Here is a 17483-nt window from a genome sequence, read left to right on the forward strand (position 1 = left end):
TTTGCGTGTCCCTCCCTCGCTTTGTGTGTGTGTGCCCCCTCTCAATTTGTGTGCACATGCCTTCCCCCTCGCTGTGTGTGTGCGTGTCCCTCCCTTGCTGTGTGTGTGCGTGTCCCTCCCTCGCTGTGTGTGTGCGTGTCGCTCCCTTACTGCGTGTTTCAGCGTGTCCCTCCCTCGCTGTGTGTGTGCGTGTCGCTCCCTTACTGCGTGTCTCAGCGTGTCCCTCCCTCGCTGTGTGTGCATGTCCTTCCCTCTCTGTCTGTGTATCTGTGTGTGTTTCCCTTCACTGCGTGTCTGTGCGTGTCCCTCCCTCGCTGTGTGAGTGTGTGTGTGTATCTCCCTCGCTGTGTGCGTGTCCCTCCCACGCTGTGTATGTGCATGTCCCCTCCCTCACTGCGTGTCTCAGCGTGTCCCTCCCTCGCTGTGTGTGCATGTCCTTCCCTCACTGTCTGTGAGTGTGTGTGTGTGTGTCCCTTCGCTGCATGTCTGTGTGTGTCTCTTTCCTGCTGTGTATGTGCATGTCCCTCCCTCGCTCTGTGTGTGCGCGTGTCCCTCCCTCGCTGTGTGTGTGCGCGTGTCCCTCCCTCGCTGTGTGTGTGCGCGTGTCCCTCCCTCGCTGTGTGTGTGCGCGTGTCCCTTCCTTGCTGTGTATGTGTGTCCCTTCTTTGCTGTGTATGTGTGTCCCTTCCTCGCTGTGTATGTGTGTCCCTTCCTCGCTGTGTATGTGTGTCCCTTCCTCGCTGTGTATGTGTGTCCCTTCCTCGCTGTGTATGTGTGTCCCTTCCTCGCTGTGTATGTGTGTCCCTCCCTCGCTGTGTATGTGCGTCCCTCCCTCGCTGTGTATGTGTGTCCCTCTCTCGCTGTGTGTGTGTCCCTCCCTCGTTGTGTGTGTGTGTCCCTCCCTCGCTTCATGTGTGTGTGTGTGTGTCCCTCCCTCGATTTGCGTATGTGTCCCTCCCTCACTGTGTGTCTGCGTGTATTCCCTCACTGTGTGTGTGTGTGTGTGTGTCCAAAATTTGCACCTTCAGTGAATTGGCCATCATAAATTGATTGTGGTATTCAGGAATGTGTGGTTTAAATAAGTTCACCACGAGAAATTCAGGGTTTAATGTATAGGTAGAGGGGTGGGTCTGGGTAGGATGCTCTTCAGAGTTTTGGAATGGACTGGTTGGGCCGAATGGCCTGGTTGCACACGATGGCGATTCTATTCAGGTTATCGTCCAGCACTGTCAACCATCCCCGTCTCTTACACCTTGCCTTATCCCCAGTATTCTCCTCAACACAGTAATCTCCTCCAGACTCTAAAACACTCCTTGCCTATGTAACCTTCTCCAGTCCTTACAAAGATCGATATGTCTGTCACCTCTTCCTGCTTTTAGAACCCTCCCTATAACTATTACCATTTGGTACAGCACTCCCAATCATTGTTCCCTCTTGAAACTCCCATAAACATTTGTGTCTCTGAAAACTAATCTGGACTGTCTCAACTTCCCTTTGACAGTTACATGCTGAGACCTGCTCTATATCAGTGAAGAAATTAAGTCTTGGCAACAACTCGCTGTTATAATCTCCCTCCAGCCTTACAGCACTGAGGATCAGTAGAAGCTCTTTTCAACCCGACAGCCATCCCTGTGTCTGTAATCTCCTCCACTCCCCACAATACATTCTCTCTGAGCTCCTCTGTAGTCCACTAAACACTCCCTAACACTGTCTGTATCAGTATAACCTTCTCCAAAACACACAACCTTCTCTATCTGTGTAAATCCCTACACCGGACCCTATCCCTCTCAGCTCCGTCTAACAATACAACTCTCCATGTCTGTGTATTCACCTTCAGCCCCTACTCTCCTCCCGATCTGTGTAACCTTCTCCATGCATTTTTGCTTCAGTCTCTTCAACTGTCCCTGTCAGTGTAACCTCTTCCAGACGAGAAAACTCTCCTCTTTTTGACTTACTCAGACCACACAACCCTCACTATCTATAACCTACTCCTGTCTGAGAAACCTACTTCTGCAGTTGCTCCAACTCTCCATAAGCTCCTGCAGCTCTTACATCCCTCCCTATCTACCAAATCTCTTCCAGTCCCTAAACACCAACAGTCTGTGGAGACCCGACCACCATCCCTATCAGTGTAATCCTCTCAGGTCTCTGCAGTAATCCTGATCTGTCGAACTCACTCCATGCCTGTGCCTCTCCCAATCCGGTCCCTACAAAATGCACTATCTATTTAACACCCTCCTGTCACTATCACCCCCTTGTCAATGTAAGCTCCTTCTGTGTCTCCACCATCTACCCATCTCCATAACCTTGTCCAGCTCTTACACCACTATCTGTTTAAACGTCACCCTCCTCTACAACTTCCTCCTGTTTGTGCTATGCTCCCTTATCTGTGAAACTGTTTCTGACCAAAATTGCTATCCCAGTCTCTGAAAAGAAATCCAGATTCCACAGCCTCCATAACCCCCAGAACCTAATCCTTCCTATGTCTATAAACATCGTTAGTCACGATACCCTGCATATCTCAGTTTGTTCTTCCAGTCGATACAAATATCTTTATCTCTGTAATCTGCTCAGCTCCCTAAAACAGTCCCTGTCTGTGATTCAGCCCTGGCCTACAAACATTCTTATCCCTGTAAACTTCTCTATCCCTCCCAACATTCCCAACTCCATGAACCCCTGTCAGCCCTACAGCTCTCCACATTTCTGTAACCTCCTGTGGGTCTATGGTCCTCCCTCCCTGTGAAATCACCTCCAGTCCCCACACCCCTCCCAATCTGGGTCCTCTGCTCCAGATCAGGCCATTGCTGTCTCTGTAAACACCTCCACTCCTGACAACTCTTCCCATTTGTGTAACCTCGTTCAGACCCCATACTCTCCAGCTTCCTGAATCCTCTTCCTGCATTGCAACCAAAACCATGTTTGTGTAACAATCTCAAGTGCTTAAACCTCCCCAATTCCGTAACCTTTTGCAGTCCTAACAAAACATCTAAACTATGAAACCGCTCATTTCCATACAATCCTCCCTCCCTCCCTCCCTCCTCAAATGCCTTCATCACCATGAAACCTCACAATTACTGAAGCCTCCTTTTGGCATTGCAAACCTCCTAATATCTGCAAAATCCTCGTGTCCTGATATCCCTCCCTATCTCTGTAACTCCCTCCACCCTCCAGTGTCATTCTGGGGAGCATGGGAGAGGAGAGAACGTTTGTAGAGTTTGGACCATATTACGGAGGTAGAATTCTGGGAATTACAGATTTAGTTTTATGTCTGTGGTGTGCAGATTATTGGCGAGGACTCTAAAGACAGGATATACGACTACTTGGAAAACCATAGTTAAATTAGCCACAGTCAGTATGGGTTTGTGAGCGGTCAGGTCATGCCTCACAAACCTTATTGAATTCTTTGAGGATATGGCAGAATATGTTGATGGCTCATTCAGAAAAGAAGGAAAATTGGGATACAGGGAAATCTGTCTGTCTGGATACAGGATTGGATGGCCCAGAGAAGACAGAGGGTGGCAGCAGATGGACAGTATTGAGCCTGGAGCTCAGTGACCAGTGGGGTTCTGTAACAATCAGCTCTGGGACTCTGCTCTCTGTGAATTTTGTAACTGACTTGGATGTGGATGTTGGAGAGTGGGTTAGTAAGTTTGCCAATAACGTGAAGGTTGGTGGAGTGGTGGGGAATGTGGAGAGCTGTTGTAGAATGCAATGGGACATTGACAGGATGCAGAGCTGGGCTGGAAGTGGCAGATGGAGTCCAATCTGGAAAAGTGTGAAGTGATTCATTCTGGAAGGTCGAATTTGAATACAGAATACAGGGTGAAAGGTAGATTACTTGCCAGAGATCATGGGGTCAGTGTCAATAGATCCCTCAAAATCGTCACGCACGTTGGTAGGGTTGTTAAAAAGGCACTTGTTGTGTTGGCTCCACTTAGAAGGGGATTGACGGTAAGAGCCGTGAGGTTTTACTGCATCTTTATAGCGTCCTGGTGAGACCACACTTGGAATATTGTGTTCAGTTCTGGTCCCCTGTTTACAGGAAGGATGCGCACGATTTAGCGAGCGTACACAGGAGATTTACCAAGATGCTGCCTGTAATGGAGGGCAGTTCTTACAAAAAAAGGTGAGCGAGCGAAGGATTTTTTCATTGGAGTGAAGAAGGGGGCGGGGCGACTTTGTGGATGTGAACAAGATGATAAGAGGCACAGAGTGAGTGAATAGTCAGAGACTTTTCCTCCTTTGGCATAAATGGCTATTACAAGGGGGCGTAACTTTAAGGTGAATGGAGGATGGATAAGAGAATAGAGAATTGTAGGTGGTTGGATGGACTGCCAATGGTGGTAGTAAAATTAGGCACATCTGGGACATTTAATAGAATCTTGGACAGACACATGGATAATAGTAAAATGAAGGGTATGTAGTTTATTTTGATCTTACAGTTGGATAAAAGGTTGGCATGAAATCATGGCCGAAGGGTCTTGGGCTGAACTGTTCTGTGTTCTGTGTTCTGTGTTCTGTCTGGTAAACTGGGTAATAAGCTCAGATCAGTGTCAAAGGATATGGCTTTCAGGAGGAGCTCGTGAACTGGATACAAAATTTGCTTGATGGTAGGAGACAGAGGGTGGTGGGAGGCATGTTGTTTTTTTCTGGCTGGAGACATGTGACCAGCGGTGGAGTGGGTCCACTGTTGTTTGTCATTTGGATAAATGGTTTGGATGGGAATATTGGTTTCCTGGTAAGTAATTGTTTTGTGTGACACTGAAATTGGTGGTAAAGTGGATAGTGGAGAATGTTATCTGTGATACAACAGGATGAACAGTACTGCTGGGATAGTGGGCTGAAGAATAGCAGATGGAGTTTAATTAGATAAAGGTGAGGTGTTCCATTTTGGTGGAACAAACCAGGGTGGGACTTGTACAGTTATTGTTCGGGCCCTGGATCGTGTTTTCAGTCAGAGATCCAGTGACCCAGGTACACATTTCTTTGAATGTGGTGTCACAGGTAGACAGGCTGGTGAAGAAGGCATTTGGGATGGTTACCTTCATTCGGGAGAGCATTAAGTGTAAGAGTTGGGATGTCATGTTGTGGCTGTAAAAGACATTGGTGGGGCCACCATTAAAACATTGTTGATCAGTCGGAAGAACTCATCTAGTTCACTAACATCCTTTAGGGAAGGACATCAAATATTCTAACCTGGTCTGGCCAACATGTGACTCCAGACCCACAGCAATATGGCTGACTCTGAGCTGCCCTCTAGGTAATTAGCAGAGGGGCCAAATAACGTTGTTCCAGGCAGTGACACCCACATCCCATGAATGAATAAATAAAAATACCTATGTCCCTCCGTACCTCTGCAAACCCCTCCAGCTGCAGAAATCCGTCCTGGCTTTGTAACACCCTGACCACTCTCTGTAACACTCTCACCACCTCCAGCACATTCATCTCTCCCTGTTTCTATCGTGTCATTAAACCTTGACAATGATTCCCCTTCCCACTGCCCTCCTCCTGCTAGCAGACCCATTGCAATTACTCCTAAAACACTCTCTCACTTCAGGCTTTTAAGTACTTTTTGGTGATCTTCTCAGCCTCATAATCTAGTATGATTCGTTTTGTCCTGAGTAAAGGATCAGTGGGAATTTCTTGCTGAGGTTTTTACTGTTTCAATTGAATGTCCTTTTGTTGAGTATTTTGCATTGTCCCTTCAAATATTTTCCACTGTTCATTTACAGGCACATATTTCAGTCTGTTTCCCGCGTTTACCTTGGTCAGTTCTCCTGTCAAACTCATGTAATTGTCTATTTTTATTTCTAGTTGCAGATTTCCTTTCTGTGAATCACTTTAAAACTTTATTTATTTTAACTGCACTTTACCACATTTCCCGAAGGATCTCTGCAGGTGACATTACTCATTCACTAAGTTTCATTACATGGTCGCTCTGCGATAGTTATGTCCCTTAACAGTTGCACAATGTGTTTTTCAAAGAAACACTGAAAAAAAATTAACCAAACTCATCTTCCAATACCAATGGTGACTGTGTGATTGTCCCAGATTATACAAATATTGAAGTTTCCCAAAGTTATCACAATGTGTTTGTTAAAAAAATTCCAATGAGTTCGTGTGTAATGCAGTGATGAACAATGGAATGCTGTTCAGTGGCTAAAACTGTTCTGCTGCTTGTGTCCTTGGCAAGTAGTAGCCAGAATGTACATTCAGACTGACTCTACTTCATGATCTGAGGCCAAATGCTTTCTCTGTAATGCCTTTGTTATCCATTATTGTTATCGTTGCCCATTTTGCCTGAGTTTGCACAAGATTACAAACCACTGAATATTTTTGTTCACCCTGTATCCATGTCTCCCTGGTGTCTAAATCTCTCTTATCTCTGTGTCACAAATCCTTCGACCATATTGCAGCAACGTTGTCCGTTTAAAAAAAAACATAATATATTCTCTTCCACAATTTTCCGTCACAAATCTATTTGCTGATGTACAATTTTAGATGAGATTACTTACAGTGTGGAAACAGGCCCTTCGGCCCAACAACTCCACACCGACCCGCCGAAGTGCAACCCACCCATACCCTTACATTTACCCCTTACCTAACACTACGGACAATTTAGCATGGCCAATTCACCCGACCTGCACATCTTTGGACTGTGGGAGGAAACCGGAGCACCCGGAGGAAACCCACGCAGACAAGGGGAGAACGTGCAAACTCCACACAGTCAGTCGCCTGAGGCGGGAATTGAACCCAGGTCTCTGGCGCTGTGAGGCAGCAGTGAGAACCTCTGAGCCACCGTGCCGCCCCGATAAGTCAACACTGACCCTGCGAAGAACAGCCCACCCAGAACCATTCCCCTACACCTAACACTGTGGGCAATTTTCCATGGCTAATTCACCTAACCTGCAACTTTTTGGACTGTGGGAGGAAACCGGAGCACCCGGAGGAAACCCACACAGACACGGGGAGAATGTGCAAACTCCACACAGACAGTTGCCTGAGGCGGGAATTGAGCCCGGGTCTCTGGTGCTGTGACGCAGCAGTGCTAACCACTGTGCTATCGTGCCGCCCTCAACGTAAAAATTTTAGTTAAACTCTGTCTCCTCCTGTTCCTTTCTGCTTGTCTTCAGTCACATTCCCATGCTGCTCCCATACTTCACCTTTCTTTTGTGGTTTTGGAAAGATCCTTTCACTTGAATCCTGTCCCTGCATCCTCTCTGTCAGTTTAATGCTCTGTCCATAAACCTACCAACATGATTAGCCAGGACACTGCTCCTAGTACAGTTCCAGGGGGACCATCCTAATAGATTTTTTTTAAATCAGGTATGGGTTGTGTGAGTCTCTGTCTGACCAGCCTTTATTGCCCAGTCCCAGAAGCCCTTGAACTGAGTAGCTTGCTCGGCCATTTCAGAGGGTAATTGAGGGGCAAACCCTTTGCTGTGGGGATGTCGTGCAGACCACGTGAGGATGGGCAGATGTCCTTCTCTAAAGGACAAGTGTTTGGATTTGTTGTACATCAGTAATGGTTTCATACTTATTTGTGGATTAATAATTATTATTTTTAAAATTATTGATTTCAAATGTCTCCTTTTCAGATGGCGGGATTCAATCCTGCCTCCCCTGAACATTAGCTGAGGTTTTAGATACATTCTCTCGCAATAATACCACGAGGCCATTACTTCACCTGCTCACTGGGTGCTCATCCCTGAGCACTGATACCAGGGCATCATGAAGCTAAACCCATTCTTCCCACACAATTGTGTGATCCTGACATCTTCCAGCAATCTGGGACTATTACTTAATATCGCTCCATTTTCCAGATCTCTGTGGGACTCTGTGCCATTCTCCATGTGTAACCTTCACTGCATCTGTTTAATTTCCCATTCTGTCTATTTCTCTGTCTCCTGTAGGTACTGAGGAAAGTCCTGACTCAATAGCCTTCCCAGCTGCTGGGTGGGTGGTCCATCACCTCATTGAATGCAGTTGGTCTGCCAGAGAGAGACAAAGGGAAAGGAGATCTGGAGCCTTCAATAAATCCTGTAGTGAGGTAAGGTCACCCACAGTGCACAGAGCAAAGAACAATGAGAGGGCTCCAAACATCTGTTAACACAACATGACATAGATACAGTGCTGGAGTACAGTACACACACACACCCCAGGCTCAATCACCATCCCAATGTAAGTTCTGTTATATTAAAACTCACTTCTCTGCAACAGTGTATCTATGGCATGTCTTGTGGTCCAGTGTCTTCGATAATTTTTAATCCTGTAACAGATCCTATCGCTGTAACCTCCTCCTTTCCCGATAGTCCCTCCACATATTTGAATTGTGCTGCATTCCAGACTACCATCCCCATCGCTGTAACTTGCTTCATTGTCTACAACATGCCTTATCTCGGTAGTCTCCTCATGGACTGCAGATGCTGGAAACCAGAGTCTAGATTAGAGTGGTGCTGGAAAAGCACGGCAGGTCAGGCAGCATCCGAGGAACATGAAAATCGATGTTTCAGGCAAAAGCCCTTCATCAGGAACAGAGGCCGGGAGCCTGCAGAGTGGGGAGATAAATAAGAGAGGGGTGGGGATGGGGAGAAAGTAGCATAGAGTACAGTAGGTGAATGGGGTGGGAAAGAAGGTGATAGGTCAGAGTGGAGGATGGGGGAAGGTAGCAAAGAGTACAATGGGTGAATGGGGGTGGGGATGGGGGTGATAGGTCAGAGAGGAGGGTGGAATGGATAGGTGGGAATGGAGATAGGCCATTAGGACAGGTCATGAGGGTGGTGCTGAGCTGGAAGGCTGGAGGTGGGGTGAGATGGGGGAAGGGGAAATGAGGAAACTGGTGAAGTCCACATTGATGCCCTGGGGTTGAAGTGTTCCGAGACGGAAGGTGAGGCGTTCTTCCTCCAGGCGTCGGGTGGTGTGGAAGTGGCGGTGGAGGAAGCCCAGGACCTGCATGTCCTCGGCAGAGTGGAAGGGGGAGTTGAAATGTTGGGTCACAGGGCGGTGGGGTTGATTGGTGCGGGTGTACCAGAGATGTTCCCTAAAGTGCTCTGCTAGGAGGTGTTCAGTCTCCCCAATGTAGAGGAGACCGCATTGGGAGCAACGGATACAATAAATGATATTGGTGGATGTGCAGGTAAAACATTGGATGTGGAAGGCTCCTTTCGGGCCTTGGATGGTGGTGAGGGGGGAGGTCTGGGCGCAGGTTTTGCAATTCCTGCAGTGGCAGGAGAAGGTGCCAGGAAGGGAGGGTGGGTTTTTGGGGGGCATGGAACTGACCAGGTAGTCACAGAGGGAATGGTCTTTGCGGAAAGTGGAAAGGGGTGGGGAGGGAAATATATCCCTGGTGGTGGGGTCCGTTTGGAGGTGGTGGAAATGTCGGCAGATGATTTGGTTTCTGAGAAGGTTGGTCGGGTGGAAGGTGAGCACCGGGGTGTTCTGTCCTTGTTACGGTTGGAGGGGTGGGGTCTGAGGGCGGAGGTGTGGGATGTAGACGAGATGCATTGGAGGGCATCTTTTACCACGTGGGAAGGGAAATTCCGATCTCTAAAGAAGGAGGCTATCTGATGTGTTCTGTGGTGGAACTGGCCGTCCTGGGAGCATGTACGGTGGATGTGGAGGTATTGGGAATAGGGGTTGGGAATTTTGCAGACAGTAGGGTGGGAAGATGTGTAATCTAGGTAGCTGTAGGAGTCGGTAGGTTTGTAAAAATTGTCGGTGTCAAGTCGGTTGTCATTAATGGGGATTGAGAGGTGCAGGAACGGGAAGGAATTGTCTGAGATGGTCCAGGTAAATTTAAGGTCAGGGTGGAATGTGTTGGTGAAGTTGCTGAATTGCTCAAACTCCTCGAGGGAGCACGAGGTGGTGCCAATGCAGTCATCAATGTAGCGGAGGAAGAGGTGGGGAGTAGTGCCATTGTAACTACGGAAGATGGACTGTTCTACGTAGCCAACAAAGAGACAGGCATAGCTGGGGCCCATACGGGTGCCCATGGCTACTCCTTTGGTATGGAGGAAGTGGGAGAATTTGAAGGAAAAATTGTTAAGGGTGTGGACAAGTTCAGCCAAACGAATGAGAGTATTATTGGAAGGGTTCTGTTGTGGATGTCGGGAGATGAAGAAACGGAGGGCTTGGAGGTCCTGGTCATGGTGGATGGAGGTGTAGAGGGATTGGATATCCATGGTGAAGATGAGGCGTTGGGGGCCTGGGAAACGGAAGTCTTGGAGGAGTGGAGGGTGTGAGTGGTGTCTCAAACGAATGTGGGTAATTCCTGGACTGGGGGATAGGACAATGTCGAGGTAGGTAGACATGCGTTTGATGGAATAGGAGCATGCTGAGAGAATGGGTCGGCCAGGGTGGTCAGGCTTGTGGATCTTGGGTAGGAGGTAGAACCGGACAGTGCGGGATCCTGGACAATGAGGTTGGAAGCTGTGGGTGGGAGATCTCCTCCTGAGGTGATGACGTTCTGTATGGTCTGGGAGATGACGGTTTGGTGATTGGAGGTGGGTCATGGTAGAGGGGGTGATAGGAGGAGGTGTCTTTGAGTTGGCATCATGGCTTCAGCGGTGTAGAGGTCAGTGCACCAGACTCCCACTGCACCCCCTTTATCTGCTGGTTTGATGGTGAGGTCGGTATTGGAGTAGAGGAAGTGGAGGGCTGCACGTTGTGAGGGTGAGAGGATGGAGTGGGGGAGGGGGTAGATAGGTTGAGGCGGTTAATGTCTCGGTGGAAGTTGGAAATGAAGAAATCGAAGACAGGTAATAGGCCAGCGCGGGGTGTCCTGGTGGATGGAGTGTATTGGAGGGCAGCAAAGGGGTCCTCAGAAAATAGGCGGGAGTCTTCATTGTAAAAGTCAGCTCTGAGGCGGAGGTGATGGAAGAAGTGTTCGATGTCACGGCGTGTATTAAATTCATTGATGTGTGGATGGAGGGGGATAAAGGTGAGGCCTTTGCTGAGGACTGATCATTCATCCTCAGTGAGGGGGAGGTCCGGGGGAATGGTGAAAACTCGGCAGGACTGGGAGCTGGGATTAGGCGTAGGTGTGGAGCTGGGGGAGGCGACTGAGCCTGTAACTGGAGTGGGTGTGGTGTTAGGGGGGATGGGGATGGAGTCATGAGCAGGGGTGGGGTTCCCCTCAGGGTTCTGGGGGCAGGGATTGTGACGGTGGGACTTGGAGGTGGTGTCAGCAAAATGCAGGTGAGTGGCGTTGGTGGGGGCGGAAGTGGTGGCAAACACGGCAGTGGGGGGGGGGTGGAAGTCACTGAGTGTGTGACATCAGCGATGATGTGAGGGGCGGAAGTGATGTCACTTGTGGTGTATGAGGAATTGTGAGGGGCGGAAATGGCATTTACTTTATTTTAACCAATAATTTCCTGTCACAAATCTGTTTGACAATGTCATATTTTAATTAAACTCAGTCCCTTACTGTTTCTTTCTTTTGGTCTTCATCCACATCTCCATGGTGTTCTAATATTTCAACCTTTCTCTTTGGACTTGGGAATATCCATTCACCTCAGACCTGTCCCCCTCCTCATCTGTGTCCATTTATAGCACACTGCATAATCCTGGTACCAGAGGGGCCTATCCCAATAAAATAGCTCAGTCCTCCCTGAGTACTGGTAGCAGTGCTCACTGGTCAGAACCACTTCTGATGATGCTATTGTGTGATCCTGACACCTTCCTGCACTCTGCTGATATCACTGTCTTTCTGCATGTGGTATCCCTCACTGTGTGGGTCTAATTGCTGCCTCTGTCAGTGTCTCTCACTCTTGCAGCTACTCCAGATCCTGAGCCAACAGCATTCTCCAGTCCAGAGGGAAGCAACTGCACAGGCCAGGGACGGAGACTGGGTATTTCCAGATCTCTGTGGGACTCAGTGCCATTCTCCACGTGGAACCTTCATTGCATTAATCTAATTTGCCATTCTGTCTACTTCTCTGTCTCTTGCAGGTATTTCTGATGTCCCTGACTCAGCAGAATTCCCAATTCATGAATCGTCCATCACCACATTGAAGACAGTTGGTCAGCCAGAGACAGATGGAGAGGGAGATCTGCACCCTTCAGTAAATCCTGCAGCCGCTAAGATCACTCACAGTAAACAACACAGGGAGGAGTTAGTGGGCTTTAATTCAGACCCTGAGGGCATGATGTAGGAACAATGCTGGGCAAGGAACATGAGAAAATTCTCAGGCTTCATTATCATCATCTTGTCTGTAAATTCATCTGTTCCACAGAACCCCCCCTATGTCTGTCAGTTTCTCCATCGTCTGTTTCATTGATACCACTTCCCCTACCTCTATCAGCCCCTACAATCCTGCTTATCCCTGTAAGCTCCTCATATCAGTACAACTCTCCAAGTTTCTGCGTTTGCCTTTAATCCCGGGTTCTGTCACATCTCTCCTTTACTGGAAAAAAACAACTCTTCAGTTCCTTAAGCCATCCTGGTCAGTGTAGTCCTTTCCAGACCTGAAAACCCTCCCTGTCTTTGTGACTGTTTTGACCTCCTACTACCTTCATGATCTCTGTAACCTTCCCGTCACGACAACAAAAAAGCTCTTTTCCTTAGTAACCTCCTCCAGCTGTGAGACTCCTCCTTGTCTCTGGGCACAAAGCAGAGTGACCCTGCTTCTCTCATAAATTAGTTTCTGCATTTCTAATGATGACTATGAACTCTTCCTGTCTCTAAAACGCACTCAGTCTCTGTAAACTCTGCTGGTCCCGATTGATGTAATTTCCTTCGGTAACAACAAACCTTTATACCTTAAATCTCCTCCAGACGCGACCACACAGTTTATTTCTATAACCTCAATGAGTGACAGAGTCCTAGAGATGTACAGCACGGACACAGACCCTTCGGTCCAACCCGTCCATGCCGACCAGATATCCCAACCCAATCTAGTCCCACCTCCCAGCACCCGACCCATATCCCTCCAAACCATTCCCATTCATATACCCATCCAAATGCCTCTTAAATGTTGCAATTGTCCCAGCCTCCACCACATCCTCTGGCAGCTCGTTCCATACACGTTCCACACTCTGCGTGAAAAGATTGCCCCTTAGGTCTCTTTGATATCTTTCCCCTCTCACCCTAAACCTATGCCCTCGAGTTCTGGACTCCCTGACCCAAGGGAAAAGACTTTGTCTGTTTATCCTATCCTATCCATGCCCCTCATAATTTTGTAAACCTCTGTAAGGTCACCCCTCAGCCTCCGAAGCTCCAGGGAAAACCACCCCAGCCTGTTCAGCCTCTCCCTGTAGCTCAAATCCTCCAGCCCTGGCAACATCCTTGTAAATCTTTTCTGAACTGTTTCAAGTTTCACAACAATTCTTCCGATAGGAAGGAGACCGGAATTGCACAAAATATTCCAACAGTGGCCAAACCAATGTGCTGTACAGCCGCAACATGACCTCCCATCTCCTGTATTTAATACTCTGACCAATAAAGGAAAGCATACCAAATGCCGCCTTCACTCTTTTATCTATCTGCGATTCCACTTTTAAGGAGCTATGAACTTGCACTCCAAGGTCTCTTTGGTCAGCAACACTCCCTAGGACTTTACCATTACGTGTATATGTCCTGCTAAGACTTGCTTTCCCAAAATGCCGCACATCGCATTTATCTGAATTAAACTCCATCTGCCAGTTAGCCCATTGTCCCATCTGGTCCAGATCCTGTTGTAACCCTCTTCGCTGTCCACTACACCTCCAATTTTGGTGTCATCTATAAACTTACTAACTATACCTCTTATGCTCGCATCCAAATCATTTATGTAAATGACAAAAAGTAGAGAGCCCAGCACTGATCCTTGTGACACTCCACTGGTCACAGGCCTTCAGTCTGAAAAACAGCCCTCCACCACCACTATCTGTCTTTTACCTTTGAGCCAGTTCTGTATCCAAATGGTTAATTCTCCCTGTATTCCATGAGTTCTAACCTTGCTAATCAGCCTCCCATGGGGGACCTTGTCGAATGCCTCACTGAAGTCCATATCGATCACATCTATCACTCTGCCTTCATCAATCTTCTTTGTTACGTCGTCAAAAAACTCAATCAAGTTTATGAGACATGATTTCCCACGCACAAAGCCATGTCAACTATTCCTAATCAGTCCTTGCCTTTCCAAATACATGTGCATTTTGTCCCTCAGGATTCCCTCCATCAACTTGCCCACCACTGAGTTCAGGCTCACCGCTCTATACTTCCCTGGCTTGTCTTTACCACCCTTCTTAAACAGTTGCACCACTTTTGCCAACCTCCAGTCTTCTGGCATCTCACCTGTGATTATTGATGATACAAATATCTCAGCACGAGGCCCAGCAATCACTTCTCTAGCTTCCCACAGAGTTCTCGGGTACACCTGATCAGTTCCTGGGGGTTTATTCTCCTTTTACTGTTTCAAGACATCCAGCACTTCCTCCTCTGTTTCTCTGGACATTTTGCAAGATGTCACCATCGATTTCCCTCCAGTCTATATCTTCCATATGAATTTCTACAGTAAATACTGATGCAAAATATTCATTTCGTATCTCCCCCATTTTCTGCGGCTCCACACAAAGGCCGCCTTTCTGATCTTTGTGAGGCCCTATTCTCTCCTTCGTTACCCTTTTTTCCTTTAATATATTTGTAAAAACCCTTTGCATTCTTCTTCATTCTCTTTGTCAGACCTATCTCATGTCCGCGTTTTGCCCTCCTGATTTCGCTCTTAAGTATACTCCTACTTCCTTTATACTCTTCTAAGGATGCACTCGGTCTACCCTGTCTATTCTTGACATATGCTTCCTGCTTTTTCTGAACCAAACACTCAATTTCTTTAGTCATCCAGAATTCCCAATAATTACCAACCTTCCCTTTCACCCTGACAGGAATATACGTTCTCTGGATTCTCATTACCTCATTTCTGAAGGCTTCCCATTTTCCAGCCGTCCCTTTAGCTGCGAACATCTGCCTCCAATCAGCTTTCAAAAGTTCTTGCCTTATACCGTCAAAATTGGCCTTTCTCCCATTTAGAACATCAACTTTTAGATCTGGTCTATTCTTTTCCATCACTATTTTAAAACAAATAGAATTATGGTCGCTGGCCTCAAAGAGCTCCCCCACTGACAGCTCACTCACCTGCCCTGCCTTATTTCCTAAGAGTAGGTCAAGTTTTGCACCTTCTCTAGTAGGTACATCCACATACTGAATCAGAAAATTGTCTTGTACACACTTAACAAATTCCTCTCCATCTAAACCTTTAACACAATGGCAGTCCCAGTCAATGTTTGGAAAGTTAAAATCCCCTACCTTACCTACCCTATTATTCTTACAGATAGCTGAGATCTCCTTACAACTTTGTTTGGCAATTTCATTTTGACTATTGGGGGGTCTGTAATACAATCCTAATAAGCTGATCATCCCTTTCTTATTTCTCAGTTCCACCCAAATAACTTCCCTGGATGTATTTCTGGGAATATCCTTCCTCAGCACAGCTGTAATGCTATCCCTTATCAAAAATGCCACTCCCCTTCTCTCTTGCCTCCCTTTCTATCCTTCCTGTAGGATTTGTATCCTGGAACATTAAGCTGCCAGTCTTGCCCATCCCTGAGCCATGTATCTGTAATTGCTATGAGATCCCAGTCCCATGTTCCTAACCATGCCCTGAGTTAATCTGCCTTCCCTGTTAGGCCACTTGCATTGAAATAAATGCAGTTTAATTTATTAGTCCTCCCTTGTCCCTGCCTGTCCTGACTGTTTGACTCCCTTCTGTTCTCAGCTGGACCCGTCTCAGATCGAGCTCCCAAAATCCTCCCTGTGATTGTTATCACGTCCCATCCCTGCATTCCTCCAAAATCCATGTAAAGTCCTACCATTCCTAAAACCCACCCTGTATCTGTCACCTGTCCCAGCTTCCACATCCCTCCCTATCTCCCTATCTCCGTAAGACACCATCCCCCCACCCACCCCCGTCCCAGTTACTACATCCCGCTGTATCACGAAATGCCAGTAGTCACTATAATATCAGATTAAGGCGTGAAAGCAGGAATACTGTACTGGGTTAAATGATCAGTCGTGATCATATTGAATGGTGGGACCGACTCTGTGGTCAAATGGCCAATACCTGCTCTTCTTTCCTGTGCTTCTCTATAAATTTACGATCCATATAACCTCCTTCAGTCCCCACATCCCTCCCTCTCTCCATAAACTCCTTCAGTCCCCACGACTCTTCCTAATCATGTAACCTGAACCATTCCCCAGAAACCTCCCTAACTCCATAAACTCCAAAAGGCCCCACGACCCTCCCTATCTCCATACTCTCATCCAGACCCGATGACCCTCCCATTCAGAGTAACCTCCTTCAATCCCCATGATCCTCCTGATCTGTACAAACTCCTTCAGACCCAACAGCCCTGCAGATCTCTTTGGCCCCTTTCAGGCCCCACATCACTCCCTATCTCCATAATGTCCTTCAGTCACCACTGCACTCTCTGTGTCCATAATCTCATACAGTCCCCACATCACTCCCTATCTCCATAATTTCCTTCAGTCCCCACGACCCTCCTTATTCCCAAAACATCTATTACCTGTTGAACCTGTAAGCTACATTTTTCAGATTGATAAACACGAACTCCCATAACCCTTTCTGCTGCCAGTCTGAAACCAAACAGTGTTAACCTGATAGTAGGTCGGGAGCTGAAATATGTTTGAAAGGATATGTCAATGAACAATAACTGGACCCTTAGAAACGCTTTTAATAAAAAGAGAATATGTTTTTGAGCATGTTGGATTTTATTTTTATTGGTGAGAATATAAATGGCAGAATAGATACGGGTGTAGGAGTGGTTGTACCGAGGAAACGGTTTATTTGAATTTTCAGAAACCTTTACACAAGTTTCAATAAGGGCTAAAGAGTAACTTGTTAGAGAATAGGGCACCTTAACTGTCAGGACGTGGGTGAGATATTAGACGAAATAGTGTTGTCAGAATTTACTGTGGAGAAAGACATGGAAACTCGGGAAGTTGGGGACATAAATAGTGATGTCTTGGAAAGAATCCTCACCAGAGAAGAGAAAGTGCTGCAATATTAAAATAAATAAAGGTAGATCAATCCTCAGTCACTTGTTAGTTTGATCCTAGAATATTGTGGGAATCTGGGGAAGAGATTGCAGTGTCCCTAACAGAGATATTTATATTATCAACATACACAATGAGTTACTGGAAGACTGGAGGGTGTTCCATCACTTTAAGGCTTCAGGGAGCAGCCAGGAAATCACAGCCCAGTGATCTACTGGTATGTTGTTGGAGGAGATTCTGAGAGAAATGAGCTACATATATTTGGAAAGGCAAGGGCTGATTAGAGATAGTCAGCATGGCTTTGTGAGTGGGAAACCGTGTTTCACAAACCGGATTGACTCTTCGAGGAGTTGACCAAGAGATCGATGAAGGCAGAGCAGTCAGGGTTGTCTACATGAACTTCAGCAAAGCATTTGACAAGGTTCCAGGGATG

At 47.1% G+C, this 17483-nt stretch overlaps 1 long non-coding RNA gene across 1 annotated transcript in view; it reads left to right on the top strand.

Moving 5' to 3' along the window:
- LOC140471907 (uncharacterized) overlaps nucleotides 1-16753 on the top strand; it is a 31995-nt gene extending 15242 nt beyond the window's left edge. Inside the window, exons 3-4 of the long non-coding RNA XR_011957261.1 lie at nucleotides 7914-8050; nucleotides 11950-16753. This is a non-coding gene — a long non-coding RNA (uncharacterized lncRNA). The remainder of the gene's footprint in view (nucleotides 1-7913; nucleotides 8051-11949) is intronic.
- The last annotated feature ends 730 nt before the right edge of the window (nucleotides 16754-17483 follow it).

The sequence above is a fragment of the Chiloscyllium punctatum genome, unplaced genomic scaffold (assembly GCF_047496795.1).
Source record: "Chiloscyllium punctatum isolate Juve2018m unplaced genomic scaffold, sChiPun1.3 scaffold_198, whole genome shotgun sequence".
In the NCBI taxonomy this organism is placed as follows: Eukaryota; Metazoa; Chordata; class Chondrichthyes; order Orectolobiformes; family Hemiscylliidae; genus Chiloscyllium; species Chiloscyllium punctatum.